This window comes from Eriocheir sinensis, chromosome 37 (assembly GCF_024679095.1).
Source record: "Eriocheir sinensis breed Jianghai 21 chromosome 37, ASM2467909v1, whole genome shotgun sequence".
NCBI classification, from domain to species: domain Eukaryota; kingdom Metazoa; phylum Arthropoda; class Malacostraca; order Decapoda; family Varunidae; genus Eriocheir; species Eriocheir sinensis.
In genome coordinates, this window is record NC_066545.1 from 11874865 (window position 1) to 11889070 (window position 14206).

Consider the following 14206-nt stretch of genomic DNA (forward strand, 5'->3'; position numbering starts at 1 on the left):
AGATGAGCAGAAACGGATGGAAAAGAAAAGGGAAGGAGGGATGAGGCTGGAAAATAGAGAGGGAACTGTAGATAAGGAAGAAAAATATAAGGGAAGAGTATGAAGAGAGGTGACGGAGGGAGGTACAAGAAGAAAAAAAAAAAGCAAAAGAACAATGAGAGGAGAAGGAGGAGGAGGAGGAGGAAGAGAAAGATGGACAAGCTGTTGTCGGTAATGTTAAATCAGAGTTATCATGGATGGGATTATGTTTAGTGTGTGTGTTGATTAATAACCGTTTGTTGGCTTCCCTCAGCGCGGCCTGGCTTGTATTAATGATTGTTGTTGGACTGTTATGGTGGTGGTAATAGTGTTGGTGTCACTCCTGCCATGATATTAACTGTAACATAATACAGCAAAACATAATAAGGTCGAATAATGCATGGTTACCAGTTAATGTATATTAGTACTCAAATAAAAATATATATAAATATATTATTGATAGTATAAATAATAGGGACATACACAACACAAACAGTGTGTATAAATTAATTATTCTAATATCTATAGTAAATATTTATCATTAAAACATTAAAAACACGGAAGAAAAAACTCAAGGGGGGCATTTTACATGAGGTGTAGATTGATTCCGTTTTGAGTGTGTCTCAGGACCGAGGCGATATTAAGGAGACAAACAAGAAATACACAACGCTTCAAGAGATGTGTTTTCGCTTTCTATGTTTTCATTTGAGTCAGTTTCTCTATTTGCTGATGCCTCATGGTCGGCTTCACCTCGTTAGTGGCGTGGGAGCAATCTTGTTTTCTAATGAGCGAATTGTGTAATGTATATCTTGCTTGGCCCGTGCTGCCCTCTAGCGATCACCTCGGCAGAAGTCGCTGAAGGTAGAGTTCATTGGCAGACTTCTGGATAGAATGTTTACCTCTGACCTTGCCCTTTCCATGACTTCACCTCGGGATGTTACATTACGTAGATTAACCGGATCGAAGCGCAAACCCTGCCTCTGTCTTTTAACTGGAAATTCCCACTCACTAAGCAACCCCTCTCACCTTTCCTACTTCCCACTCACTCAGTCAAGCATGGCAGTGAGTCTTGCAACTAAGAAGCGCGGCTATCAGGGGTGAAGCCAGACTTAGGCCACTTCAAGGAGACCCCCGCCGGTGCAGCACGCTTAAGTGACGCAAAACGTAGTGTCTAGGTGAATTAAAGGTGTGTCAAGGAATATCAAAAGTGAGAGGGTATTCTAATTTCCGTTTGAGTATATCAAAATGTGTTTGGGTATATTAAAAGCTCTATATAGTGTTGCAAGTGTCCATGTTAAGTTGGATGTTGTTGCCATGTGTACCTGACTAAGGAAAGCTATGGTGCAAAAAGTCAAGATCTAAAAAGCGAAATATCAGAGAAGATCTAACAGTGAATTAGTAAACACTAGAAAGAGCAGTGATATGTGAAAGATTTAACAGTGAAAACGGTAAAAATTGAAATATGTAATGAAAAAAAAAATGAAAGTAAACGAGTAAAGAATGAACAGTTAAAAGTGAGAAAAACAAAGTGAAGAGTAAAACCCCAACAGTGAAAGTCGAAACAGGAAATATCGTATTTCAAACGCAAAAAGAGACAAGGAAAAATACACACACACACACACACACACACACACACACACACACACACACACACACACACACACACACACCATACACCCCATACCTGTCTACTTCTCCGTCATCCTCAAAACAGGCACATGGTGAAGTTAATAATAAGAAAGTAATGGTGACAATATATTATTATTATTAGTAGTAGTAATAGTAGTAGTAGTAGTAGTAGTAGTAGTAGTAGTAGTAATAGTAAAGGTAGTGGTAGTATTAGTAGTAGATGGAAAAGATAGAAATAGATGCAGTATTAGTATAGCACCAGATGTGTCACAGGTTGGTTCAAGAAGGTTTAGAAAGGTTTAAGGTAAGTAAGACTGCAAAGGCGTTATACCGGAAGCTGCAAACCTGTGCAAGAATATGGCTCCTCCTCCTCCTCCTCCTCCCCCCTTCCGCCTAAGGTAAGCCGTATAAGTGTCGCCTCCGTTCACGTGTGTTGTTGCGTGCAGTAAATGCGTCATGCGTGTATGTGCGTGAATGTGCGGGGCGTAGGGTGCTGTTAATGAAGGGCGGTTTGCGGAGGCTGACAACGCACGGAACACTACACTAAAAACATTACAAACATAACGAATACGAAACAGAGAGAAAAGGAAAAGATATAATGGGTTCAAATCCTTTGGTCTATACAGCATTTTGTGACCCGAAAAGAGGGAGGAAGAGGACGAAAAGGACGAGGAGTAGGACCAGAAAGACGAAGGACGAGGAGGAAGAGGAGGAGGAAGAGGAGGAGGAGGAGACTCATTCAAGGCCGTTTAGCTAGTTTCCAAGACCATATTTTCTCTACCTGAAGTTTGCTCAAGCATTAAATCACTCCACTTCTCCTTTGTCTTCCGTCTCCCGTCTCCCGTCTCTCCCGTCTCTCCCGTCTCTCTCTCTCTCTCTCTCTCTCTCTCTCTCTCTCTCTGGTTATTTCCCAGTACATTATTCCCTACTACTGCCTTCATTCCCTCCATCATTCTTTCATGTTATTTTCACTTTCCTTCCTTCCTTCCTATTCATATTTTTCCCCATATATTTTCTTCCTCACTTGCTTTTAGATTCTTGCTTTTCTTAATTTTCTCCTACCTTAATTTTCCGTCCCCTCATTTATTTCCTTCTATCTTCCTTCCTTCCATTTTTTTCAGTCATCCATAATCGTTTGTTTCCGTTCTTCTTCACTCAACTTTTCCTTTTCTTCCTTTCTTCATTCCTTTTTTCCTCTCTCCTTGCGTCTCCTTCCCACTCTCTCGTCTCGTTTAACGCTTCGTTCTTCATCACTCCTTCATTTTCCTCCTTTTCATCTTTTTAACTTTCACCCTTCAAAAGACATATTAACCATCACTAATTAGCGTCTCTCTCTCTCTCTCTCTCTCTCTCTCTCTCTCTCTCTCTCTCTCTTCCGAAACAAAACCAATTAACTATCAAACCTATTAAAACCTTATAAAACCCCTTCACTGTTTATCACGTAAATCAAATCACTGGACGTAGTCTCTCAGATTTCTTGAAAATAAAGATAAAGTCAAAATTAAAAACTTAACAAATTAAAAAAAGGTATTGACGGTCAAGTAAACCAGTGGAGTAATTGAATGAGCAACAGCAACAAACAACAGTAGTGGGATTGACGGATTTAACAGAGAGTGGGCGCTCTGTCACTAGTGGCGTCCTCAGGTCGTCCTTGGCTGCCCAGTGCTCTTCATTATTTACATCAACGACGATGTTGGATGTTGGAACCGCATTAGTATTATTGCACACGACACAAAGATTGGTAACTCGTTCTTTCTCACTGACGAAGAGGAACAGCAGAGCCTTCCAGATTGCACAAAAAATTTCAGCTGGTCGGATAGATGGATGATGCCCTTTACGTTAAAGTGCAAGGTCCTTTTCAAATTGGGGAACGAAGGAAAGTTCGAATACGAAATGCGCGGCGTTAAACTCAAAAGCGTTCAATGCGTCAAAGACTGGGGGTCTGTTGCTTCATTAAAAAAAACTTGTATTCAAGAAATAAGATGTAATACTCCCGCTCTATGTCAGACCCCACTGAATATTGCGGTACAGTTTTTTCCCCCCCACCAAAGGATAGGATATAACATTAGAAGAAGGTCAGCGTCGGGCAACGAAAATGATCCTTCCTTGCAACAAAAACTAACGAAGAAAGACTTCTTCTAACAACATGTCTCTCTCTGAGAAACGTCGCCTCGAGTCTGCGCACAATGAACAAAAAAAACTCAGATGTGAACAAGTAAATTCAGATTGCACCAAATTTTTCTTCACCAACGTTGTAGTGCGAGAATGGAATAAGCTTCCACCATCTGTTCAACTTAACGATTGACCAAAAATAAAATGCACCGTCACTTCCTTCAACTTAATATCAACTAGAGCAGAAATGCAACGTTTCAAGTCTCTTGATTAATGTAAATGTGGTCTGATTTTATTTATCTAATGGTAAATCTCTCTCTCTCTCTCTCTCTCTCTCTCTCTCTCTCTCTCTCTCTCTCTCTCTCTCTCTCTCCGTCACCCTCTTTCCTTCCTCAATATCCCTTCTTCATTTCCTTTTCCAATTTTCGTTAAATTAATTATGAGCGTGTGCGAGTGTGTGCCTGCGTGCGTTGTGTGTGTGTGTGTGTGTGTGTGTGTGTGTGTGTGTGTGTGTGTGTGTGTATGATATAGATAGATCGAAGCAGATATGGAAATATAGATAGATTGAGAGAGAGAGAGAGAGAGAGAGAGAGAGAGAGAGAGAGAGAGAGAGAGAGAGAGAGAGAGAGAGAGAGAGAGAGAGAGAGAGAGAGAGAGAGAGAGAGAGAGAGAGAGAGAGAGAGAGAGAGAGAGAGAGAGAGAGAGAGAGAGAGAGAGAGAGAGAGAGGGGGAGAGAGAGGGAGAGGAGGAGGAGGAGGAGGAGGAGGAGGAGGAGGTAGTGTAGGAGGAGTCGAAGTTGTAGGAGGAAGAAGAAAATTACTTAGGAAAACAAAACAAAATAATAATACGTAGAAAGGGAATACTGGAAATGGAAAAGGAAAGAAAGGAGGGAATGGAAAAAAGAGAAAAGGAGTGAGAAAAAGAATTAGAAAAAAAAGGAAAAAGTTGTCAAGCAAAGTAAACAGAGCAAGCGAGTAAAAATACAAACATACCCCCCCCCCCCAAAAAAAAAAAAAAAAAAAACAGTGAGGTCAATTTGGGACGGCCAATTACATCACTCCGGACGGCTAAAAATGTTACAGGTGAGGGGAGGAAAGAGGGAGAGAGGAAGGAAGGGAGGAAGGCAGGTGTGAGAGGAAACGGGGAAGAGAGTGTGTTGTGAGAATGTGAGAATGTGAGAGCAAAGGAGGGAGGCGGGAGAGTTAGTATTGGGGAAAGGGAAGATGATGAAGAGATGAACGAGGAGGATGGGGAGGAAAAGGAGGAAGAGGATATGGATGAGAGACAAACAGCAGCACAAAGATTAAGAAAAAAAAATATAACCAGAAAAAAGAACAACCCTGTGGAGTAGCAAGAAGGAATAGTAGTAGTAGAAGTGTTAGTGTAGTAGTAGTGTTTGTAATAGTAGTAGTGAGTTACAGGGCGGTGGATAATACTGATTTGAACTACGAAAAGAGCAATAGTGGTATGAATAGCAAGAAGAGTAGTAAAAGCAATGAGAGGAGAAGGGGAGGAGAAGGAAAGGGAGAGGACACACAGAAGAGGAGACAACCCGCGTCTACTTCCAAGAATTTGCAGGCGTGACGAATAATAATGTGTGTGTGTGTGTGAGAGAGAGAGAGAGAGAGAGAGAGAGAGAGAGAGAGAGAGAGAGAGAGAGAGAGAGAGAGAGAGAGAGAGAGAGAGAGAGAGAGAGAGAGAGAGAGAGAGAGAGAGAGAGAGAGAGAGAGAGAGAGAGAGAGAGAGAGAGAGAGAGAGAGAGAGAGAATGATCGCCGCAAGTCATTCAGTCAGTCAGCATTTAAAACTTCATCTGCTGTCATTCACTCAGTTTTATCGGAGTTTCCCCAAGAATTAATCAATTTTAGATGTTTTAGATGTCCTCATATGATTTTGGTGCATACACGTCAATTCGTTTTTTTATTTTATGGTAACAGACGAACACATACAGACAAACAGACAGAGAACGACCAAAACATTACGGCTCTTCTCGGAGTTTGGTGATAATAAAGAGTTTGACGTTAAAAAGCGAGCGAAAGAAATAGCTGTAGTAGAGAAGAAAAATGGAAAGAAATTTTAATGGTCGGCGGAGGGATAACTTTCATATTTTACGACAAAAATTTACCTAACACGACTCAGCCTTATATTTTAAATCACTGACGATAAGCGGGAGGAACGGGAAGGGAGGTGGGTGTAGGAAAAGGAAAAAAGAGGGAGGGAGGAGAGAAGGAACGGGAAAAATGAAGGAAAGGGATAGGAGAAGGAATGAGAAAAGAGGAGGCAAAAAAGACGAAAAAAGAGGAAGGAAAAGGGGGGCATGTGATTGTGGAGTAGATATGAGAGAGAGAGAGAGAGAGAGAGAGAGAGAGAGAGAGAGAGAGAGAGAGAGAGAGAGAGAGAGAGAGAGAGAGAGAGAGAGAGAGAGAGAGAGAGAGAGAGAGAGAGAGAGAGAGAGAGAGAGAGAGAGAGAGAGAGAGAGAGAGAGAGAGAGAGAGAGAGAGAGTGCAAACAGGCAGACAAACATAATGGAACAAGGAATGAAAAAGAATGAATGAAAAAATGGAAAGGACGAAAAAACAGAAAAGAATGACAGAAAAAAGAAACGTCAACAACAAAGAAAATACATATAAACAAAAACGAGAAGAAAGAAAAGGAACAGACAAATAACCTAGCCCATAGCCTCCCTCAACCACGCACACACACACACACACACACACACACACACACACACACACACACACACACACACACACACACACACATTCACCGCCTCCCGTGTGTGTCCGCGGCGTGGCGTGGCGCTGAGCGGGAGTCGTGTCTCAACCGCCGTGCACGCAACACCACACACACACACGCCTCCCGCGCCGCACGTAACTCAGCCACGCACGCACGCACGCACGCACGCACCCCACCGCAGCCTCCGGAGCCTTGAGAAGTTCCGTGAGATAACCAAAAGCATCCCGACAGCATCATCACTACTACTACTACCCCCATCACAGCATATACTTGTGGGGGTGTACAAGTATGTGTGTGTGAAAGAAATCTACACACCCACCCACACCCACACACACACACACACACACACACTTTCAAACACACACATACACACACATGGATACTTACACAGACCTCCATCCCCGTGTTTGCATTTCTCCAGGTGGATTCTGGACCTGATTAACACCTGGAGATCCCGAAAGTTACCTGAGGTCTCCCGCAGTCACCTGCCCCCAGTGCTCACCTGCAGAAAAGAGCACCTTCACTCCTCTCCCATTCCTCCCCCCACCCTCTCTCGGCGCCGTCGTGGCTTTCCCTTTCACTGGAGTGGGAGGAACAAAAGAGTGGAGGGAGAAAAAGGTGGGCTTGTCAAGGAGAGAAATACCACTCAAGAGGAAGACTTCAAGGAAATAAACACGAGAGGTACGTTTATCTCCTCCTCTTCCCCTCCGTCTCTCCACAATTCTTTTCTCCCTATCTGTCTCTCTTCACTGGGTCGAGGAACATATGACTATTCATTTGTTTTTGTCTCCCCCTTCATCAAAAAGTAGAGCACGAGTCATAAGAAAAAAGAGAATTCATTTAAGAACGAAAGGAAAATAAGAAGACAAAGATAGCTAAGAGGAGAAAAAGAGAAGACTAACGTTCATCTCTTTTATGAATTAGAAAAGTGGAAAAAGACAATTAGAGGAGACAGACGGACAAAAAAAAAAACATCTCATCTATCTCTTTACTGACAAAACGAACCAGAAACCTAAAAAGGAGACGGAGTAAGCAAAGGAAGAATAATAGCAAGAACTCAAGGAAGAATACGAATAAAAAAGTAAAGAAGAAAACAAGAGGTAAAGAAGGGCGGAAAAAAATCACCTAAGTCTTTACTGACTAAACAAAAGAACAAAAATTTACGACTGAAAGAAGAACAATAAAAAAAAAAAAGTGAAGAACAACAGGAGCTTTTACTAGCTAAACAAAACAGGGAAACTACAAGACATCGTAAACAAAGGAATAAAAACTAAAAGAACACTAACAAGAAAAAAAGAAGAGGAGCTAAAGTGAGGGTCTTCATGTCATCAGCAGCAGCGTGTCACAGAGGGCATGGCTACCACCACCACGAAGCTGCAACATATTCAAGCGGCGAGCGTGTGTGTGCGTGTTCGCGTCATTAGTAAACACCCTTCCAGCAGCGCCAGTAGCATTGTGTCCGTGTAGTGGTGTATTGTGAGGCGATGCGGACATGCGGACGGCCAGAAAGAGCAGCGGCAGCACCCCCCTCTCCGACCCCCTACAGACTACAGGCCGTGTGTGGTGTGCGTGTGTTGGGCATGCTGGAAACCCTCCCTACGCCTACCGAGGTTATTTAAAGCACCGTGATACAAGCTGAAAAAATCACGCAGACTTTTAACGTGTATACAGGTAAATTGCGCGGTATTTCAAATGTGTGTTCCAAGTGTGTGGGAATAGCAAGGTTACTGGAGTTATTTCACACGGACATATATAACAAGTAAATGAAGAAATAAATAAAGTAAAGAATAAAACAAAACAAAAACTATTATCATGAGTAAAAACCAAGAAGGCCACCACTATATAATAATAAATAAATAAACAAAACAAAATACCTAAAAAAGCACGAGCGTAAATTAGAAAAGAAACCGTTAAAGAAATTACAGTATAAATAAAAGAGAAAAAATATCATACTACTTGTTATCTGTAAAAGAGAAGTGTTGCTGTTTGTTTGTGTGTAACACCTGCGGAACATCTAACGATCCAATTATCCCACTGATGTATACGGTAATATTAATGCATTTCAGGTAGCGTCGGCATAAACAGTAGCGTTGATAGTGTAGCATACCTGGGAAACACCTGGATAACTAATACAGTAATTAATCAATACAGGTGAAAGGTATTTAACTCAGCTCAGGTAATGGTGCTGTCAGAAGTAACGTTGCTGCCTCGCTAACGTTATTTCCTTGTCTAAAAAATGTTTAATATGACGAAGGCGCGCATTAAATTTGAAACAAGCGTTCAGTCTCATACGTTAAACATAATTAACGAATATACAAGATAAAGAGTAAAATAAAAACATAAAAATGCTTATCACAGTCTTAAGGCAATAAGTTTTAAGACCTTCCAGTCCACAAGACGGTAAAGACTTTATAGAATTAACTATTTAATATCCATTACGCCAATAACATTAGAAAAAACCCCACAATAAAACGAGATAAAAATAGGTCAGTTTGTACACAAAGAAACTAATATAAACTCTAAAGTTTCGAGAAATAAATGTAACAATAAATTTTCACTTGGAAGTTAATTAAAAGAAAGTGCAATTCATGGGCTTAAAATTATTTGGTTTCTTAAATTTTTCTGACAAGGGATAGTAATATATATTTTTTGGTCACAAGAGTGCAAATACAGCAGATGCCTTTGTTATCATCTTAAAGGGGAAGAAACGGACTATAAAGCATAAGGAATATATATATATATATATATATATATATATATATATATATATATATATATATATATATATATATATATATATATATATATATATAAAACTCGTGAATTTGAAATATAATACATAAAAGAACAGAGTAACGGAAATCAAGGGATAATAATATATATTTTTCCGTCACTAGAGTACAGAACAGAAAATTTCTTTATCATCTTGAAGGGAGAGAAACGGAACACAGAGCTAAAGGGAAAACAAATGCAGTGGGTTTGAAACATATTAAATAAAAGAGCGGAGTAACAGTAAACAAAAAAAAATACAAGTAAGAAAAAAAAGGAAGACAGAAAGGGGAAGAAGAAAAAACATGGCCAAGAAAAAAACATAGAAACATTTAAAACATAACAAAAGAAATACAGGAAAGAAATATCTGTAAAAAAAGACAACCAAGAACCGAAAGAAAAGACGGAAAAAAAGGGAGGCAAACAAAAGCAGATAAAAAAGGAGGGTAAATAAAACTGGACAACAAGAAAGAAAGAAAAAGAACGCAATATAATCAAATCACATAAACAAAACTTATGAGAGGAGAATTTCAGAAAACAAGGAAAACAAAACACACTGGATAACAAAGAGAAAAAAAACTGATAAGACGAATGAAAACAACGCAAAATAATTAAACAACAAACAAAAATAAAAAGAGAAAATAAAGAAAGCAGAAACTAAAATACTCTGAACCACAAAGGAAATAGAAAAAAACACGAATTACTAAACTGAAGGACATTTTGGGCACTAGGAAGTCATCAACCTCCAACCTTCTTCAGAGCATCACTCGACGGGCACCCGAGTCACTGCCGTCAACCAGTCTTCTCTGCTTCTCCACGCTGTTGGTGAGTATGAACGCCAGACAGACAGACGGACAGAACGTAAGATAGGGATAACACAGACACAGAGGGAGACAGGCAGACACAGACCGACAAATAAACATGCATACAGAGACAAACTGAGGCAAAGACAGAGACTAGGAGACAGAGAGACAAACAGATGGAAATACAGAACGTAAGATAGGGATAACACAGGCACAGAGGGAGACAGGCAGATACAGACAGACAAATAAATATGCATACAGAGACAAACTGAGGCAAAGACATAGACTAGGAGACAAGTAGAGAGACAGACGGACACACACACACACACACACACACACACACACACACACACACACACACACACACACACACTAACTCTCCCAAACAGTTATTTTCCTTGCATAGTATTAACATTTATGATTCATTGTTTGTACGCAAGACTTCTTCAAACACACACATCACACCTTTTAGCACAGTTCCCCTCTCACCCTCTTCCCCTCATTACCGTATTTCATCTTGATTGCTGAACAGGTAAGAAGCGAAAGATAATACGGATGAAGAGAACGCTATTTTGAGTTTGCATATGGTACTGTTCTTAACTGCTTGTGAATATTGTATTTTGTTAGGAATATATCTCTAGTCTCCTAATGTTGTTGTTTTTAGCATTATTATTATCATTACTACTGTTATTACTAAGTTTGGTGGGAAAAAGTACATCAGGGAACATTTTGGGCTATTGTTTATTAGTTAGTGATTGAAAAGTTAATAATTTGAAAAGCGTTTTGTTGTTTTGCTGTTGTTATTGTTATTGTTGTTGTTTTGTTGATGTTGAAGTTTCCCTTTGTTCATTGTAAACTCTCTCTCTCTCTCTCTCTCTCTCTCTCAGGGTGCTGGGGGAATAACGCGAGTCCCACAGGGGAGACACACAAAGACTGTACACACACTAAGGAGTAACACGGGGGGAGGGGGAGAAGACAGGGACAAGAATGGGAAGAGGGAGAAGGGGAAAGGAGGATGTAAAGAAGAAGAGGAAGAGGAGGAGGAGGAGGAGGAGGAGACGGATGAGAAAAGTGATGAAGAAGGTGGGACTTAATTTGCTATGTTCGTTTCATCCCAATTATATATTTTTTTCTGTTCCTACCAATACACATTTTATACCTCAATTTTATTTCTTCAACTATTTTTTTTATATAAGTTCTATGAATTAATCAAAATTTCTTATGATACCTTGCTAAAAAGACAACCTCTCTCTCTCTCTCTCTCTCTCTCTCCCATTTTGTCACTCGTTATGGCGACTGCACATTTTTTCTAGGTGTATTTCTTTCTCTTCTTCATTTATATCTCATTATCATTGTCATTATTTTTTGGAGTAGCGATGGTGGTAGTAGCAGATTTTTACCACTATAATATATTGCTATTACTACTACTACTGCTACAACTATTACTACTACTACTACTTCCTCGTCTACTAATATTGGTGCTGCAGGTGTGAGTGGCAGGCAAGTGGCAGTCAGGAAGCCAGGTAAAAGACAGGTGAATGTGGGCCACGCAACCCCCTTCCCCCCTTCCTCCTCTTTACCATCACCCCCACCATCACCACCACCGCCATCACCAGCGTTAAAAGTCCAAGCCTTCACAACCTCTTCCATCCCTTTCCTCTGCATGCTTCCCTCCTCACACCATCCCCAACACCATCACCGCTACGACTCCAAGCCCTCACCACCTTCCCTTTCACTATCCCCACCTCTTCTTTCCTTTCCATTACCAACACCATCCCCACCACCCTCATCACTTACAATTCACATTACTACGTTGCAATAAAGAAATGGTAAAAAGGTGGAGATTTCTGGTTTTAAGATATCATTTATGCTTTCCAGAACTACCTTTTTAGTGTTGTTGTTGGTGGTGGTGGTGGATATGCTAGTAGTAATAGTAGTAGTAGTAGTAGTAGTAGTAATTATTCTCTCTACATGTCTTACCTACCTACTTACCTACACACACACACACAATACTATCATTTGCTTGGTGAACGGAAAATAGCATGAAGGAGTTTCCGATCGCTTATGAAGATTTAAAAAGAGTTGAATCCGATGCGACTTCCAATAATGTGTGCGTGTGTGTGTGTGTGTGTGTGTGTGTGTGTGTGTGTGTGTGTGTGTGTGTGTGTGTGATATTGATAACATGTCATGAAGGTCAATCAGTACATTCTCTCTCTCTCTCTCTCCCAGGTGGACAGACAGGTAGATGGATTGTCGTGCACTCTCACTAATATCACAATAATTCTATCTATCACGGCAGATTATCTATTTCAATGATCGATTCAGGAGCAACGCAAAATAAATACATAGATGGCATGCAGTATTGCGAGAGGGGGGAAAGGGGAGAAGGGCATTGTGGTGACGGATGGTTGGTGATGGAGGATGAGTTAAATTGGTGGTGGTTTGGGGGGTGATAGATATGTAAGATATAAATAGTTTTTTTTATAGTTAAGGAGACATCTCAAGGGCATAAAAAAATAAAGCAGTAATAAAAAAAAGCCCGCAAATCACTGCTCCTATAGATGTTGACTGATAGAGGGATAAATGGATAGATACAGATATGGATAGACTAATGAGTTAATAGATAGACTCAGAGATAAGGTTTAGACAGATTGACTAATTAATAGGTAAATATCGTTAGGTAAAGGATAGGCAAATAGGAATAAGATAGATAGATTCATAAGATAGGAGATTGATAGGTATTTCAATCTAACAATCAAAAGTATTCAAACTAACAATATAATAAAATCAATCTCACAATATAACAAGTCTGGAATTGGTTTTGTTCTCTCTCTCTCTCTCTCTCTCTCTTCTTTCCCATTACCTCTCTGCTTTTCTTACACCTAAAACAACCACAACCACCACCACCACTACCAACACTCCAAGCCACACACTAATTTCATTCACGCAGCCAAAAACACAGCAAGATCCCCTTCTAAAAGGAATCCAACCCTCTATACAAACTCTTCGATCCCTAATAAATGACCTTTCCCTGCAAACACTATCTTTTACCTTCCAAATTCAATATAAAGGAGGTGAGGTGCTCTTTAAGCTTTCCTTATTTTTTTTCTTTGTGTTAAAAGGTGTTTGTTTTAGCCAAGCGCTCTCTCTCTCTCTCTCTCTCTCTTAAGGGTTTATATATATCTTAATAAAAGTCAGTAGGTTCGAAATGCCGTTTACACCATGTATTTTTTTCTGTGTGTGTCTGTGTGTGTGTGTGTGTGTGTGTGTGTGTGTGTGTGTGTGTGTGTGTGTGTGTGTGTGTGTGTGTGTGTGTGTGTGTGTGTGTTACGATTTTCTTCACTTCGCTATGAATGTAATCACGTACAAGAAAGAAAACGAGATATATGACTCTCTCTCTCTCTCTCTCTCTCCCATTCACCATAAGGGGGAATGGGGTGGAAAGACAGAGGAAAAGGAGGGTGTGAAGGAAGGAGATATCAAAGGAGAGAGAGAGAGAGAGAGAGAGAGAGAGAGAGAGAGAGAGAGAGAGAGAGAGAGAGAGAGAGAGAGAGAGAGAGAGAGAGAGAGAGAGAGAGAGAGAGAGAGAGAGAGAGAAGGGAAATGTTGGAAGGACAAAGGAATTGAAGAAGTAAAGGATGGAAGAAGGGAAAAAAGAAGGGGGGGGGTGAAAACAAGGATAAAGGAAGGAAGGAGGAACACAGGAAATAAAGGAATTAATTATATTGGAGAATGAATGGGAGTGAGTGATAAAAAAGAAGAGGGAGGGAAAGGGAAAGGGAGGCATTAGTGAGTGAAAAACAAAAGGGAGGAAGAAGGGAAAATAGAGAGAGGCGTGAAGGGTGTGAATGAGTGAGTGAATAACTAAAGGTAGAAACAAAATAATGATAAACCGTGTGTGTATGTGTGTGTGGGGGTGAGAGAGAGAGAGAGAGGGGGGGGGCGTGGTGAGGCAGGGATTAAGGTGACAGCTTACCCGTGAAATGAGACAAGTGATTACTGATGACTAGACGACGCTAGAGAGGGGGGGAGGAGGTCAGAATGAAGAGGATGGAGAGATGAGAAGGAGGGATGTGAAGGAAGAGGCAGGCTAAAGAGGGGAGGGAAGTAGGGAATCAGGAAGGGGAAGGAGGAGAGGAG

General features: G+C 40.6%; 1 protein-coding gene across 4 annotated transcripts in view; it reads left to right on the forward strand.

Annotated features, from left to right (window-relative positions):
- The first annotated feature begins 6570 nt into the window (after positions 1-6570).
- Positions 6571-14206, forward strand: part of LOC127008250 (innexin unc-9-like) — a 39218-nt gene continuing 31582 nt past the window's right edge. For 2 of the 4 annotated variants that reach the window (XM_050879997.1, XM_050880000.1), the window contains exons 1-2: positions 6571-8165; positions 9392-10088. The gene's annotated coding sequence lies outside the window, so the exon portion shown is untranslated. The remainder of the gene's footprint in view (positions 8166-9391; positions 10089-14206) is intronic. The other 2 variants (XM_050879998.1, XM_050879999.1) reach the window with 2 other exon arrangements.